General features: G+C 39.5%; 1 long non-coding RNA gene across 1 annotated transcript in view; it reads right to left on the bottom strand.

Annotated features, from left to right (window-relative positions):
* Positions 1-17,137, bottom strand: part of LOC117496712 — a 65,038-nt gene that overhangs the window by 44,413 nt on the left and 3,488 nt on the right. Inside the window, exon 2 of the long non-coding RNA XR_004557318.1 lies at positions 8,536-8,659. This is a non-coding gene — a long non-coding RNA (uncharacterized LOC117496712). The remainder of the gene's footprint in view (positions 1-8,535; positions 8,660-17,137) is intronic.

Here is a 17,137-nt window from a genome sequence, read left to right as displayed (position 1 = left end):
GCGTACAACTGTTGATACCAGACAACAATACACACCTATTTGTACTCGGGGACTGTGGCATAGATAGAGTATGTATTGAAACTGCAGGGGAGATGCAGTATGATGAAGGAAAGTTCACTTTTTAATTAAATGTTGTAATCATTCCTGTTTTATCTCAGTTCACCTTTACAGCGAGTTTTGTCAAAATGTACAATGAGACCCTCCGAGACCTCCTCTACACCGGCAAAGCCAGCAAGAGGCCCGAGCACGAAATACGGAAGTCCATAAACAACGAGGTGACAATCACCAGCCTGACGTATGAGAAGGTCACCAACGAGTATCAGGTACGCCAGGCAGTTATCTAAGTTCATTTGCAGGTTCAAATGAGACTGAAAAAAGTATGATCGGTATTTCAATTAACTGCTTGCACACCATGTCATCCGTGCAATTGTTAATTAACGGAAAATGATCTCTATCATCCCCTCCTCCTGCCAGGTTCTCGGTCTGATCATGTTGGCCAATCGCAACCGCTCCACAGCCCAGACGGCCCAAAATTACTCGTCTCGCTCGCATTCAGTCTTCCAGCTGGATATCGAGGGAGCCAATGTTGGCAGGGACGTCAAATGCAAGTGTGAGTATGAACCATAGACTGTATGAACCCACTCATTATGGCAGTAACCAATGTGTTTCACTTGTATATTTAAAATATCAAAACTGTAAATGAAGAAAGATGTCTGTTGTTTGGAGGTCTAAAATTGCTGTTAATGTATATTAACAAATAACTATAAAACAACAATACTGTAGAATATCAAAATGAATGCAGTGAATAAACCGAAATACACGTGTTGACCCCCCCCCCCCCCCCGCGCGGGCCGAATATTAGAATATTCGCTGCTGATTACTACCGAATATCTGGAGCCCGAAAAATGGTATTCGGGACAGCCCTATAGTCCACACATATCTTTGGTATAGATCGGGAATTAAACCGGCAACCCTACGGTTTCCAAGCTGAGTCCCCACAGACTGAGCTACTGCCGCACACAATGGACAGAAACATTTCAGTTTGAGCACAGGGTTAAGGTTATGAGACAAAACTGTAAGCAATTCTCACTGAAAGATACTATTGATTAACACAAAAATGTAATCAAAAATAAACTATTTGGATTATTTAGACGTGTTACACATTGGTGGACTTCACCAGCCAAATGACTTTACAAAGAAAGGCTTACATAAAAGATCTTATTGCATTTGTATTTGCCTTGGGGTTTGATTTGTGAAATAAGAGGGTAGGATAATTTTGACATTATTATTTTAGTTATCATTGAACATTTTGTTTTTTGCAGGGATTGGAACGATCCAAAGATTCTCCTACGATAAGATTGCAGTAGGCCAAATTGAATTTCTTATAATATTTAGAGTAATTGTTTAGTCCTAGTCACACAACAACACAATTTCAGTGGATGTGACGGATCTAAAATGTCCCATGCGAGTCCCATATGCACGTTTTTTTTTTTAAATATCTAATTGTAATTATTTTGACTGATATTTGTCTTTGTTTTATGAAATAAGACGGAAACTATCATTTTGACAACATTATTTTAGTTTAACATTTTGTCATTGAAAAACAGGTAAAAATAAAATAATGTGCTTTTTACAGGGATTGGAACGATCCAAAGATTCAGTAGGCCAAATTGAATTTCTTATAACATTTAGAGTAATTGTTTAGTCCTTACCCAAACTACACAATTTCAGTGGATGTGACAGACCTAAAATGTCCCATGTGAGTCCCATCTGCACCGTGACAAGAGGCCTTTGCTTTCCTTTCCTCCAACATAAAGGATCCAGCCCACCACAGACCGGAGCATCTTTCAGTTGAGTTATTTGCCGCAGCGTCTGATAGATCACTTCTCAGCTTGACTTGTGGTTGGAGGCGATTTCATTTTCCAACCCTCTCAGAAGTTATCTAAATGGATTGTACAATAATCTGTTGTGCCCCGAAACCACAGAGCAAATAATTATTCTGTGTTCAAATGTTTGACAGCAAAAATTAGTAACAATCACCAAGAGAGCAGGTGTTTTTCTTTTTCCCTTCTCCACCGCCACCCCCCCCCCTCCCTGAGTGCCCGCAGCAGAAAAGGTTGTGTACAAGGCTAGTATTGATTTTGAAACCATTCGACAAAGAATAAATAAGACGGGAGAGGAGGGAGGCCTTAGCCATGAGCTTTTTGATCAATCAACATGTCACAGCGGGAACTAAATTCAATTCTTATTTATCAAAAACCCCTGCTTGTTTAGAATGCTATGCAACGATGCTCTGCGGCGGCCCTTAACGGTCCTTTGAGCCACAAACATCACTGTCACCGGCATAGATTTCATGACGGAAATACTTTGCTGTGAAATCTTAATCCCATGAAGACAATAAATACATTTGAATTGCATGAGGTCATGTATTCACAGAGATGTGACACACATGGCATTTTGTATTTGTACAAGATTGCAGAGTGAACAAGCAAACTGCTACTGACTGAAATAACATGCTATATAGAAACAGATATGTAGTTGTTGCCGTTTAGGTTGAGAAAACAATTGCATTTATGTCCACAGATGAGCAGCTATTACTTTTCATCCCTGTTGGATCTGCCACAAACCCTGTAATTTGTGACAACCTTCATGTATGTTCATAAAACAGAGATCAGAGGTCAGGATCCAACCTGTGATTTCACAACAATGCAGTCTGATGAACGCTGAACACCCGGAGCACCCTCACTCAAACATGCCTGATTAACAAATCAATTTTCTGTCATCCACTCGTGAAGTCAAATAAAGCCTTTTCTTGACTTGTGTTATTATTGAAGGAAAATGGAAAAGGGGTCACGTTTTGACAGCTGTTCAACAATCCGCCCACTCAGCCACCTTTGCCCAACCATTATCCCTTCATACACCTCCACTCGACCCAAAATACTCTCTTTAACATTGGCATTGACATATTTTGTTCACTACAAGGTTAACAGGTGAACCATCTCACAGACATACTGTAGTCGGAACAAGAACAAACTGAAAGACCCTTAACGAACATGGGAGATGTAGGCAAATGTCACGAATTGAGAGCTAAAATGCTAACTCAGTAGCTTCTTGTTGTGAGGACAATGCGTATCAATGAGCCATTGTGTCATCACAGTTCAAGGGCCTTCACAATGAAATCAAGTATCCGATAAATGATAACATAATGCTTATTTACATATACAGACATGTGTGTAAGGGATATTACAATGCAGACAAATGCTCTTCTGATTGTAATTACAGGGTTTTGCTTTTGATTCTCATGGATCATTTCTGCTCCAACACACTCAAGTATCATAAGAAATGCTTGTAATTAGCCTATTCGACCCTGAATAACTGGGTTAGGGTTAGGAGAGTATATTTATGATGACTTTTATATCATGTTGACCTTTATATCATGTTGACATGCTGCAGACCTGAATCAAACAGGAGGTGAAAACAGCATACTCAATGACATATTCACATTCATAATTAAGTAAAACACCATTAATGGACTTATGCCATGCTCTCCTAAAACAGAGAGTCACATGTTCATTCTGTGTTTAACGGTCTTCTACAAGCTTTAACAGATTGAATTATTTGGAGGCAGAGACATGCACAGGTCACACTGCGATGTGTTCTGTCAATTTTCTCATCCCTCTATTCCTTTGTGAACTCGACACCCATTTCCTGTTCCCATGCACTTTTAGCTTTGATGATAAATTGATTATCAAATAACATAAAAGTGGCGTAAATCTGCCAGATGAATGCCCCCTGGTGAGGGCTTACGGTGGGCAAATTCTCCCATGGTCCAATAACAGGATGCAAGTGGAATAAGGCTGCTAACAGGGAGATATATTTGTTCAGGAGTGAAACATCCAAGGAGTGATGATTGTTGTGAGAGTTTGGCATCATAGCAGGTATTCTTCCGCTTACAAAAGGCAAAGAAATGCACGGCAATTAGAGTAAGAAGGAGCTGCTTAATGGCATATTTAATGCTGTACAAAGTAATTCCTAATTCCCTTAATAAACAGTTTTGCTAAATACAGTAAAAAATAAAACATTTGATCGGCTATATCACAGTCATATTTGAGAACACCAGACACGCACTATAGTACAATAATGGCGAGACAGAACGAGACAAATGGTGAGTAGGAAAAAGACATTACGTTGATATTCCAAATACATTTCGTAATGTGGAAATATTTATCTTGAAAATTGGTTTTGTTAATATACCCTCTTATCTATGAGAAAATAAAGAATCATTAAAAAAAAGCGAAGGTGTTGGAGTGACACACCTAGTTTATAACAGTGAAAATCATGAATGAAAGCTCATTCCCAAACGTGCGAATAATCAATCTGAAATGCTTATGACAATTAACAATGCGAGATGCAATAAGAGCCGGGTGTTTTGACAGCTTAGATTTGGATTAAACCTGGCTTAATAGGATCATTTCTCTCACAAAAGCTACTCCTTCAAACCAGGGCAATCAATTATTATGAATTATACATGGATTGAATTAAGTGTCTAATGTCATTAATATGTCTCATTAGTTTGCATTGAGTACGGGAGATTTTCCCCTGTGTGACTCCTCCATCAAAAGGAGGAAGAGGGGGGGGTTGGATGGGGGAGAATAACAGTATTTGCATTGAGCAGAGGCGCCATTGTGTCAATGTCAAATGGAGTGTTTGTAATGTCTCTCTCTCTGCTGCTGGAAACCATGAGCTTTATTCATTTCAAATATTTCCAGCGATGCATTAGTGTCAGGATGTGTCGCTTCCATTTCTCAGAGACGAGCAGAGGCCTGACAGCCCGGGCGGATGTGTAAATACAACAGAAAACACTTAACTATGAGATCATCTGCACCGGGTTATTAATCTTGCTTTTTAAGGGCCTGTGTGGCCTGGACTCCCTCCATGATCCTCCTTTCTTGGTGTTGGCTATATTCTGAACCATGTTAGAAAAATATCCATTAAGGAGATGGATGTGTTTTGGGGATGGTTGGAAAACAAAAGCAACACACAAGTGCTGATTGGGTGGGTTATGGGTTAAGGGCATATTTACAATGGGCTTCTTTGTTTGGATGGGATTCCACACAGGGCATAATGCCTGCTGCTGATGTATATCCACATAGCTTACTATCTGATGAGTCCTAACATGAGAAGTCTACTGGAAGACTTTGAACTAGGGCTTGGTGATATGGAACAATCCCATATCACAATGTTCTCCTTCAAATACCTTGATATCAATAATGCAGCGATGTTGTACGGTTGACCATTCGTGCTTTTACTAAATACTATCACAAATGTGGATGTATGACTTAGTGATTAAACACAAATACTAGAACTGCTTGAACAGTCTGATACATTTAGGAAATACACACCTCACTTTACTGTATAGCAGTCTTTAAAACCAGAAAAAAAGACTATATTACCCAAAATCTAAGATAATATCTAGTCTTATATCTCGTTATAATATCCATATACTGCCCAACCCTACCTAGAAAGACCAGACCTTGTTTCTTATATTACTGAGCTGATATTTTGCTTCCATAACAAGATAAGCCTACTTCACATTAATACAGTTACACACACTTGGAAAATGTCGAGCACACAAGGATATTGTTATTCCCGGTCATGTCCCTCACACACAATGCGTCTAAGGGCTATTTATTCAAGACACATCTCAAAACTCAAAACTGCCCCTGAGCGCGCATTGCGATGCATTAAATACTGATACCTCGCATGAAAAATGAATCAGTATTGCCGGCATTATAAACTGCTTAAAAAAGATTATCTGCACTTGTTTTGTCCTAAATGTGTTCATAACAACTCAAGGAGATCATTCTCAGCACAAACCATGGCATATATTTACCTCATTTATTCACAACACTGACTTCTAGACATGCAATGACCCATGGATCATCTCTGGGTGCTGATTCAAGTGATGACATGTCCCTGTTGCAAGGCAGCAAGCACTAAACCACAGGCTAATAATGCTATGTAGAGTAGAGCAAGAGTATAGCAATACAAGTCCATAGCATCAAAGTTATTTAAAGGTCCCCTATGATACTGTTTTTCATCAATATATTATAGGTCTCAGATATATACAAAACATGTCTCTGAAGTGTTTGGCTCCAAATACCAAACAGATCATTGCAGCATTACCCATAATCCCCTCTGTTTCAGCCCTGTTTCAAAAGTGCTGATTCTCTGTCTGTTACTTTAGATGAAAATAAGGAGCCCCTCCCCACGCCCCTCTGAGAGATATTTGGTTAGAAATAACACAATGGTGCTCTAGGAGGAGATTCAGGTGATAAGGTGTGGGGGGGGGGTTACCTTGGTTGGTAATTGGCTAATGATTACACAAGACAAATTGTTATGACATCATAAAGTGGCCAAAATCTGATCAGCTCATTTTCAGACAGGTATTTATATAAATGGATCAGGACAAAAAGAGAGAGAATCTTTGTTCCTGAAACTTTCAGAGTCTCTTTACACAGAGGGGACACATGTTGATGTAGAAGAGACATGAAGAAGAGGGGACACATGTTGATGTAGAAGAGACATGAAGAAGAGGGGACACATGTTGATGTAGAAGAGACATGAAGAAGAGGGGACACATGTTGATGTAGAAGAGACATGAAGAAGAGGGGACACATGTTGATGTAGAAGAGACATGAAGAAGAGGGGACACATGTTGATGTAGAAAAGACATGAAAAGGTGGACAATACATATCCGTACTGTTGAACCTTAGAGAGACTACCAAATGAGGTGGCAGATGTTAAAGTAGCCAAGTGTAAAGGAAATCAAAACATGTGCTTTTATTAATTATGATTCATTATATGAATATGTCAGGCTGTAAAAAGGAGGATAAAAGGACACAAGGCTTCTTATAACGAGACACAGCGACCTTAGCCTTGTTCAATTCAATCCAGGTATGCTTCCATTAATTAGAACTAAATAAATAATGTTCAAGGAGCCTATTTAGAGGTTTTATTCTCAAGACATATAAGCCATTCATTATCAGGGTCAGTGTGAGAGAGGGTGATAACGGAGAGCGAGGGTGCATGGAAATAAGGGAAACAGGTAGAAATCTAAATGTCAATTCAAGTCAAACTTTATCACTTAATATGAGAAACAACATCCAAACTATTGATACATGTTTGTGCGTATCCATTTTTCAAGAATGGAAATGTGGTGCCCAAGTGAAACAAATAAAAGAGTATAACATTCCCCTGAAATTACTCTTCCTTGTTTTTGAGTGTCCAGGGAGGCAGGTGAAGTCTGCCCTTATTACCAATGTCAGAGATTCGATTAAGCACGAGGAAAGCAAATGATCCCAATGAACTAATGATTAATCCGGCAGGTCTATTTACTAATGTACCAGAATGCATTAGAGGCATAAGTTAATGGGGACAGGACATCAATTCAAATATAAATGAACCACATTTGCATCGGACGCTTATTGACTGGTGTAACAAAACGAATTACAAAAGGTAATCTACTTATAAACCTTAGAGACGGATGAAACATGATTCCCAACATATCTACGATTTAACTTGGGCCCATTCTTGCCTCCAGAAATGACAGCATCAATACAAACAGATTGACCGCCCTGTTGTCAAATAAAACATCCGTTCAAATTAAAAGGAAGGCTAGAAATAATGAACCTGATTTCCTGTCAGTGCATCGAGGCAACATTTCACCCTGATTGGAGAGGACAACTTGTGCTACTGACTCTAAACTGTAACCTGTAAGTATGACCTCAAGCATCTTTGGTTTGCACGACACATTGGAAATCAGACAAACAGTGTAGTAACATGCCTATTAGTGGCAGATATGTTCCCACACTCTTGAAAAGCACAGTGTGGGGGATCGTCACACCTGCCAGAGGCGACAGTTTTATGTCCGAGTGCAGGACCATCCCTAGGGGCGAGTAAAAAGGTAAAAAAGAAAATAATACTCCTCCCGCTTTGTGGATGAAAGGCCCAGACTTAATCCTCGCTTTGTTCTTGTACATAGATGAACATGAAAGCCCACTTCTGTGGATTGCTTCTCTCCGGACCCCTGGGTACCGCGCCGGACCCAGAGCTCAGTCTTATCAATAATGCTGCGCTCTTAACCATGGGCTTAAATTGGTGGAAAATATTCCACAATTTGACGGAAATCCATCCATCCCCTCTTCCCAGCGGTAATGACACTTTTGCCAGCTTGTCTAATACCATCTAGTAAGTGATTTTTGTAAGGGGAGGAGGGGGGGTTTAAAAAGAGAAAAGCAGCAGTTCTATTTGATGTTTCGATCCGGGATTGATCTCAGAGGAAAGACTCACATTCTGAAAGTAGGATTATTGGCTTCACTGGCTCTCCTCAGATGTCAAAGATCTTTGAACAGCCTTGTAAAGTGCACTACTTCCAGGCTGCTGCTGAACTGCTTATGAACTCATCAAAAGAGCACCTGTCTCCATATTAATGAGGCGCCATGCTCTTGACAAGGGTCCTCTTCCCACACATACCTGTCCCCTTGAGAACCTCGCCGCTTTTCCTGGAAACTGCAGAACAAGGGTGCTTCTCATCCTCTCCTCACAGCCAGACTTTGGAGAAAAACTCAACAGATCATCCCAGGTACAGAGTGCCACACTGAAAGTAAAGAAGAATCACAAACCATGATCAGAAAGACAGCGGTGCAGACGTTTCATCGTGAAAACACATGCTATAACATCGTCTTACATGCAGTGCGTTGAACAGAGTAAGACTGCAAGTCATGCTGCAGATGGATGAATATACATTTTGCAGAGTATTCTGAGATCAGAAATCCAGTGGAAGTAAAACACTATCTAACACATTTTGAAGCATTTACGGTTGTAATTGACTCCTTCTAAATGGATTTATTTGTATCTGTTTAAGGTGTTTAATGGTAAATTAATCTATTCATTGAACAGAAGATCCACTATGCGCCGTGCAGGTTTGACTTTAGGCAACACCTGTCTAACACTTGGTGCAAAATATGGCTTTAACCTTTACACTATGACCAGTGGCGTTTTTATATGTACAAAAGTGGTGGGGCACAAAAAACTTAGATGTCTATATATAAGCTTCTGCAGTGACGTGCAGTGAGGTTCATGGCTGGTGAGGCACTGGCACTGACTCTTCGGGTTTACAAATATTATATTTTGACCTAAACCAAAATATAATATTATTTTCAAAAGCTTTTTTTGTCTGATGCTTCGATTAATTTTAAACAGACAGTTCAACAAAAGGATACCCAAAAAATGTAATTTTATAATTTAAATATTGAATTGTTCTCTCTTAGTAAGATCCCATTTTCAATAAAATGGCGGTCTTACCTTGACTTGAAGATGAAGTCCATTTGCCTATCCTTCTGGACAAACATTTCTATTACTTTTTTGTAAAAGTCCTCCTTATGTTCTTGTAGTTTCAAAAGTCTATCATAAATCTAATCCATAGATTTATGATAAAAAAATTATAAAAGTAGGGTAGACATGTGGATGTTATCCGGCTAATCAAAACGTGCATTTATCTAACAGGTACGTTTCCCACAGATCTTATTTCGAGCTATTTTCTAAAATCCTCTGGAGAAATCTCATTGCTTTTTTGTCGAGGGAAGCCATGCGCAGCTTACTTCCTGGTTTTAGGACGCGCCACTGCAGCTCTCTCGTCTCCTCTTCACACACCACACTTTTCGCGGCACACGTACTTACAGCCAATCAGCTCTGAATGATTTGAGACGACGTATAGTGGGGATGGTAGCTCCATGCCCCTCTGGTCATTATTTTTTTGACACACACATTTCATTACAAAATACTCTGAGCATGCGCAGTGAAGTTTTTACAGTCACCGTTGACTTCACAGCGAGAGGAAGGGGCATAATCAGGTTTTGTCCCACATGGCTCTAAACAGCTCAATAGGCACACACTGTGACTGTAGACACACTAATTAGAAGAACACAGACTAAAACAGCAATGTACAGACGAATCAGATGATTAAACATGATCTTAAAATATATTTTATATATTTTTTTATTTATTTTTTTGCATTTTTGTAATCATTATTTGTAATACTTTCTGCTGACACTAGGTGGGGCTGTGCCCCACCTGCCCCTAATGACCAGTCGCCACTGACTATGACACCACTTCTCACAAAAGGGGTTATTTAAGCAATCTCATTGTTATTTTTGTCCAGGCAACAAATATAAATGCATGAAATCACATGATCAGTACATTCATATGTCTTTATGAGGATCCCCATTAGCACTAGCATTGGCTATTCCTTTTGAGGTCCACACACATACATTTACACACTATGGCCACAGTAACACAAACAAACAAAACATTTCATCTCATTAACATTCAAGTACAGAAGTGTAACATAAATGAACATTGTTTACACAATCACTAGCTAAAACAAAGCAAACAATCAAGAGTTCCTCAAGAATTACACAGTTCAAACTACAAATGAAATAACTAGCAATTCATGAAAAACATACGTTGTCTGAAGATACCTTAGATGGTGTATTTCTCTATCCTGCACGTGTTAAATTCGATGAAAACAGGGTATTAATTAAACATAAAATAATAAAACATAGATGACCATTTGGTGATAGGTTAGGAAGTGCAGGGGTGTCTGTTGTTTATTGAGGAGAGGGCAGCGTTATGGCTGAACTGTAATTGATAATGTAAAGGCAGATGGGGGTCTCCAGGGAGACGGTAGGAATCCGAGCAGATGGCCAAATTGCTGCTTATTTATGTGGAGCAGAGGACTCAGCCCGCTTGACGCATGGTATGATAGATCATTATAGCGCTCTGTGCATAAACACCAATATGCTTTTAAATCTGGACGACAAAAGCTGAAGAAAGCCAACAAGAAGAAGAGCCATATTTCAAAGCTGCTGTCAGGAGGCATGGGGGGGGGGGGGGGGGGGGGGGGGGGGGGGGGGGGGGGGTGGGGGGGGGTGGGTTACCGCGTAAACAATGCCAGCTGCCTGCCTGCATGTATCTAATTAAAGACCATCTCTCCCTCACCAACCTTCTACTTCCCAAACTAAACCCACCACAGAAAAGTGTTTTTAGGTAATCTGTTTTCATCTGATGCTTGTGTGTTAGCAGATTCAACCAGTTCAGTTACATGGACAAGTAGTAGCAGTAGCAACAGACATCTTTTCCACAAAGGGACCAATTGCATACAGTAAATGAGACATTGAGTAAACATTAAATAAGGAGCCAAGCACACGTAAGTAAAATCAAATCAAGTATGTACACATCCATGGTAACAACCAGTAAAGTAGCCCAGGATTCTCAAAGTAAATAGATAGGGACTGCCCACAATTTTTGGAAAAAACTTAACTAATTGCACTTATTATGACATATAGTGTAGTTGGGATATTATTTGCGACATTAGAGGAATATATAATAAAAAATCTATCTTAATAAATCATGTTGTGGTGTTTCAAGATGTCTTTTATAGGGATGCACGATATTGAAAAAAAACTGACATTGCGATATATTTTTTTTCCCTGCGATATGAAAAAATACAGGAATTGAAGAAAAGACCGTTTTCTTGTTCGCAAACCATCCTTCTTGAACTTAATGCCATACAATTGGTATTTTTTTAACGATATTTAACCGATGAAGGATTTTAGTTTACGGACTTCTGGATCTTATGTTATCAGAGCAACAAGCTGAGCTTGCTCGGTTATCCTGCTGTGATCTGATCAAGAATGATTGTGATTGGTAGGGATGTCCCGATCCGATTCCGATCATTTGATTTTGACAATCTGCCGATACCGATTTTTCCCGATCCGATCTTTATGCAATGCATTAAAATTAAGAGAAAAAAAAGGTAACAGATAACGGCTGGTCATCCAACGCAATGAATTCAGCTATCTTGGCTGTTATCTTTTTGGCCTTTTCACTGTTCTGGGGTAGTTTCTCTTTCCTTTTAAAAGTCTCTGAAGTGTCCGGTTGTTTCAGTGCCGTTTACCCCTGAGTGGCCGCTGTGTACTCGTCGTGTTGTTGTGGTGGTGTTTGGTATTAGATTGGTCATGTTGAACGTAGCTCTGTTCTTTCCACCACGCGGAACCTCCGCCTTGCAAACATTGCATCTGGCTGTTACACTGCCTTCGCTTTCAATTTTATAATACTTCCAAACTCCTGACATTTTCTCTGTCCCGACTCCCGAGTCACCAGCTGAACGTAGCCTCTTGTTAGCTTACTGCTACTATTAGACACTGCGCCCACTCTGTGGCCAGATTTGAGAGAAATAAGCAACCAGGTCTATGAAAACAAGCCCAAAAGAAGCAACACATGTTGTTGTGTAATTTTAAACCAAAACTAAGGCCTCAGGATGACTTTAAGATGTGAACATGGTCATTTTTGTTTTGTAACATTAAATAAAATAATAAAAAAAAAAATTAAAATTAAAAAAATTTCCGATCCCCGATTTTTTTCTCCCGATTCCGATCTTTTCAAAATCCCGTGATCGGATCGGGACATCTCTAGTGGTTTGCTGTGCATGCAGAGCCTGCATGTCACTCACTCAAGTACCTATTCCTTTTGTAGCAAGCAGCAAAAGAATTGTAACATGACGTGTTTGAGTAACGCGATTATCGCCACGACACGATATATCGTGCAGCCCTAGTCTTTTAAGTCTTTAGTTTACAGTCTGAAGGCCAGGATCTCTTTGCAGTGACACAATACTTCATGCAGATATTTCACATATTTAGCCTTTACCAAATAATGTGCTTCTTGCAATTTGGTTATCACGATTTGTTAAAATGTTTATTATTATTGTGCACCCCTATAAGTGTACATAGAAAAGTAATGATGGCAGGTGACAACATTAATAGTGTGTAAAAAGTGTATAATGCACACAGTCATCCCTCAACAGTGGTGGAACAGTCTGAGTATTGAAGCAGCAGCGAGTAAAACCTGACTTAAGAGTATACATTATATATATTTCACATAGTAGTGTTACTGAACAACAGGATAGTTGTATTTCTATTCCTTCAGACAGTAAAATGCACCCAGAAGCATCCATGCTCACACACACACACACACTGTTGTTAGTGGTCATTGTGTTTTGATGACACACACTGTCATTATGTTCGATCAGCTGTTGTGTGTGCGGACACAGACAGATTGGTTAATATGGTCGAGGCCCCTCTGATCTCCCCCTGTCCCTGGGTTAACTCTATTAATGTCACCCCGGACAACCTATTTCATATTTACTAAGTCTCTTTCATCTCGCCGCGCAGTAATTGGTCTCCTAATGTGAGAGCGCTGGTGTGGAGGCCATCCATCGGTGTGAAATTACCCAGCATGCTCTCCCTTCTTCTCATAAAGACACTTCAATACTAACCAGCTTTTCACAGTCGGGGATTGTAGCTTTAAGCAACTGTTCTGAATCATTTGTTCGAAGTTGTCCATCTTTGGTTAAAAAATATTGCATTAATAGAATAAAAACAGCAGTGAAAACTGATAACAAGCTCCTGAGATAAAGTATTGTGTCTCCGTGTTCCACAAAAGATAGGAGATAAACTGATTAGATATAGATTCAGCACTTGAGTTCATGTAAATTGGATTGGTTCTTTGAAACATCGACAAAAATACTGCACTGGACTTATGTTGATGAATACAATTGTTTTTCACTGTTTTAAAAACTGATTTCATTGCATAATTTAGATTGAAATCATTAGTTGTTAACATCAATATGTGATCCCCAAAAATGCAATAATGCGGCAGCCAATATCGTCAAAGACTATCTGAAAAAGAGCTGTTTATTTACAATCAATCGTCACTATAGTGAGTATTGACTTAATATGCATTTAAAAAAAGGATGTTTGTTTTAAACCAATGTTCAAGTCAACATATTGTAGAGAGGATTGCGTTTTAATCTACAGATAAATACAAATAAATTGTATTCATTATACTGTAACTCTTAAAAAAAAATGCATTTCCTTTGCACTTTAGACGCTTAAAAGCACACAAACTGAAGGCCTGAGAGCTATCATTAGCTATCAAAGAAGATATTGAACGACAGTGTATTTTTTGTGAGGTTAAACTGCCCACAGTACAGGAGAGTAAATGTGTCATTAAGTGGGGAATGTAAAACGCCTCCCTGGGCCTCCCATAATTCACGTTCCAGAGTAACACCAGCGAATATTAATATTTGCTTTTCATTTCAAGCAGCAGTGGCACTCTGCTCAGGAGGAGTGAAAAAGGCTAAGTGTGGCAAATGTGGCCTTCAGACCGGATATTATAGTGAGTAAGGTTGCTCCGTCGGCCAATGAAATAGAAGTTTACTGTAATGGAGGATATTTTATCCAAAGGTAAAATGAAAACTCACATTGTGAAGCGTCATTAGAGCCGACTGTGAGCTAAAGGCCTTCTTTGTGCACGAGGCGATGATTGACAGGAGATAAGAAAGTCTCAGCAACTGCCACCATGTGTCTTTCTCAGACTTGCTGAGAGCAGTAGCACTTGTGTTGTGAAGGGGGGGGGTTACTTAACACCACACATTACACTTCCAGTCACAGAGAGAACAATCACGACGTGCATGAGCTATCGCCGAGTGGAAGCATTTTAGGTTCTAAACGGAGAAGTTAAAGCTGAGTAATAGACCCTGTTTGGAGAGCTGATATCCAAAGCACCAAACACTGAGAAACATCGCGAGGAGGATAATCAGAAAGTGATTCACAACACCTCCAATACTACCCAGAGAAAGCCTGCTTTCTACAACCTGGGTCCTTTGTCGTAGTTTTGGCAAATATACAGTATACATCAACACTGATCATTATTATGGTAGCAGCAGCTGCTTTTACATCAAGCCCCAAGCAGATATGAAGCTCAGATAGTTTTAATACCATTTTAAATCAATTCTATTTTGTGTTAAGCATTATTAATTTGTTTATCATCCACACAGATAAATAAGAAATGTGACAGTATTGTCACTTGTATTTTTCTAAGTGAACTATGAATTATCAAAAGACTGCATTAGGCCACAGCTCCCAGAATTACTCTAGTATAAGTATGCAATCCCATATATTGGTCAAAACTATAGAATCAAGATCTACGTAAAAAGAGGAAATAGGAGCGTATGCCTCATGACATTATGTTACTTAACATGGCAACACTGTAAGGCTCATATTGTTTTAATACAATAAGCTACATTTGCAACTGATGAATGCTGAACGTATGCATGAAATAATAGCTTAAGGTATTGTATAGGCTTTTTACATTGTACCAACCAAAAACATAATTCCTCTTAGCAACACTTGCAGGAAATGACAGAGGAGAATAGAAGGAAAGAAGTCCATTTGTTTGAACTATTGGGCAATTTTCCGTCAATCAAATTTCAATCTGTAAGTGCAATAAATTCCCATACTGCTCTCACACACGCAACATAAGAAAGGCGAGTGACTAAGCAAAACAAAGGGCCATGTTTCAGAGTTAGGAGAGCGCCCACTCATTCTGCACTTCAAAGAGAAAAGTATGATTCTGCTCAAGTGGTGTCAACGTCTGCACACAATTTCTGTTAATAACTTGTTCCGAGAGAAGGGATCTGGAAGCAATTTGTGATAGCACAGCCACGTTTTTTCCTTTTCCTCTAACAAAAGTTATTCTAACTATTGACCTTTTACTGGGCTTGAATGGCATTTCCAAGCATTGTGCGATGCCACTGCTGCTCTCAAACGGAACTTTTTTAATTCTGTGCGTCAGTGTTGTTTCAGGCCTCCTCTCCGGGGTAAAGCACTTAAACTATTACGGTATGCTCGTTCTTTCACCATGCTGTTCCAACAGTGGGCCGTTCTGCTTTCCATGCACTGTAACACATGATACATTCAATTCCAAACAACTTGAAGTTATGAGGATTTTTGATTTCAAGGAGAGGCAACTGAAATGTGTATAGTTGTTTTGACGAGTCACTAAAAACTGTGAATGTGTGTCACTTGTTTTACAGTTTCTTTCACTTCAAGTCTATCACATTAGAACATTGCCACTTCGATCTCACACAGAAAGAGGATTGAGTTGGCTGCTTTGCTTTATGATGTGTTAAAGCAACCTGCTGAGCTCCCTTCCTTTAACACTGCTGCTCCCTTGTGGTGTATTCAGATATGATTTGACAAAGTGTAAAATTGAACAGTCTCAGGTGATTAATTAGCACCAAGAAGAGATGGATTGGGTTCATTCCTGTTGCAAGAGCTAGTGAATACGATTATTAGCCTTTAAAAATAGGTATAATATAAAAACAGGTGCGGGCTTTGTTGTTTGATTTTCACAAAAAAGGGTGCATTTTCTCTTCTAAATCCAAATAAATGCTTCAGTCTGTTTTGTGATATATTTGCATGTTGTAATCGATCTTGCCTTGCCAATTAGATCGGCCGTATTGAATTAATGTGACGATAAGTGTTAATTTATTTGGTGGATGGTTGCATTTTAGAAATCTGATTACTGAAAGCCAACACCTTCACATCACTCCAGTCCTAATGTCTCTCAGTCATATCCGTGTCCTGCTGCCCCCCCCCCACCCTCATCCCAGCCTGGTCTCTCACTAAAGCAATCAGGTAAATCCCACATTACTCCTGGGAAACAGCCCATTAATATTTCACTTGTTTCCAAGCCTGTTTGTGCCATACATCAATGCCCAACCACTCCTTTCAAAGCCATACATTAGAACTATTTTCAAAATACTTCATTGTCAGCCTGTGGCAGCCTCATTACTTATTAAGATAAGAGAAAAGATGTGCAGGAGCAGTTGGTGGCTCAGCTTGCTTTAAAAGCTCCTTTCTACTGTTTCCTCCGCCTGCCTCCTCATCCTCCTCTGAACCGCTTTGTGTGCTAACACTGTCAGAGAGCCGTTAGGAAGTTGCTTGGCCGAAAATAAGTGGGATGTTAGTTTAGTTAAGGGAGAAGAAAAACATGCCTGCCGTGCCGGGGAAAGTGTTCTAAAATAACTGCACAGTCGGCTGCTTTAAAGCCTTTCAGTATTTATAACGCACCAGTAGGGCCTTACATCTGCAAGAGGGTTGTAAACAGCGAAACATTTGGATGACATATCATGTAAAGCTGTATTCTAGTAACTGTAATCGTATAATTAGCA

Source organism: Trematomus bernacchii, unplaced genomic scaffold (genome assembly GCF_902827165.1).
Source record: "Trematomus bernacchii unplaced genomic scaffold, fTreBer1.1, whole genome shotgun sequence".
Lineage (NCBI taxonomy): Eukaryota > Metazoa > Chordata > Actinopteri > Perciformes > Nototheniidae > Trematomus > Trematomus bernacchii.
This window is presented reverse-complemented; position numbering and strand designations above follow the sequence as displayed.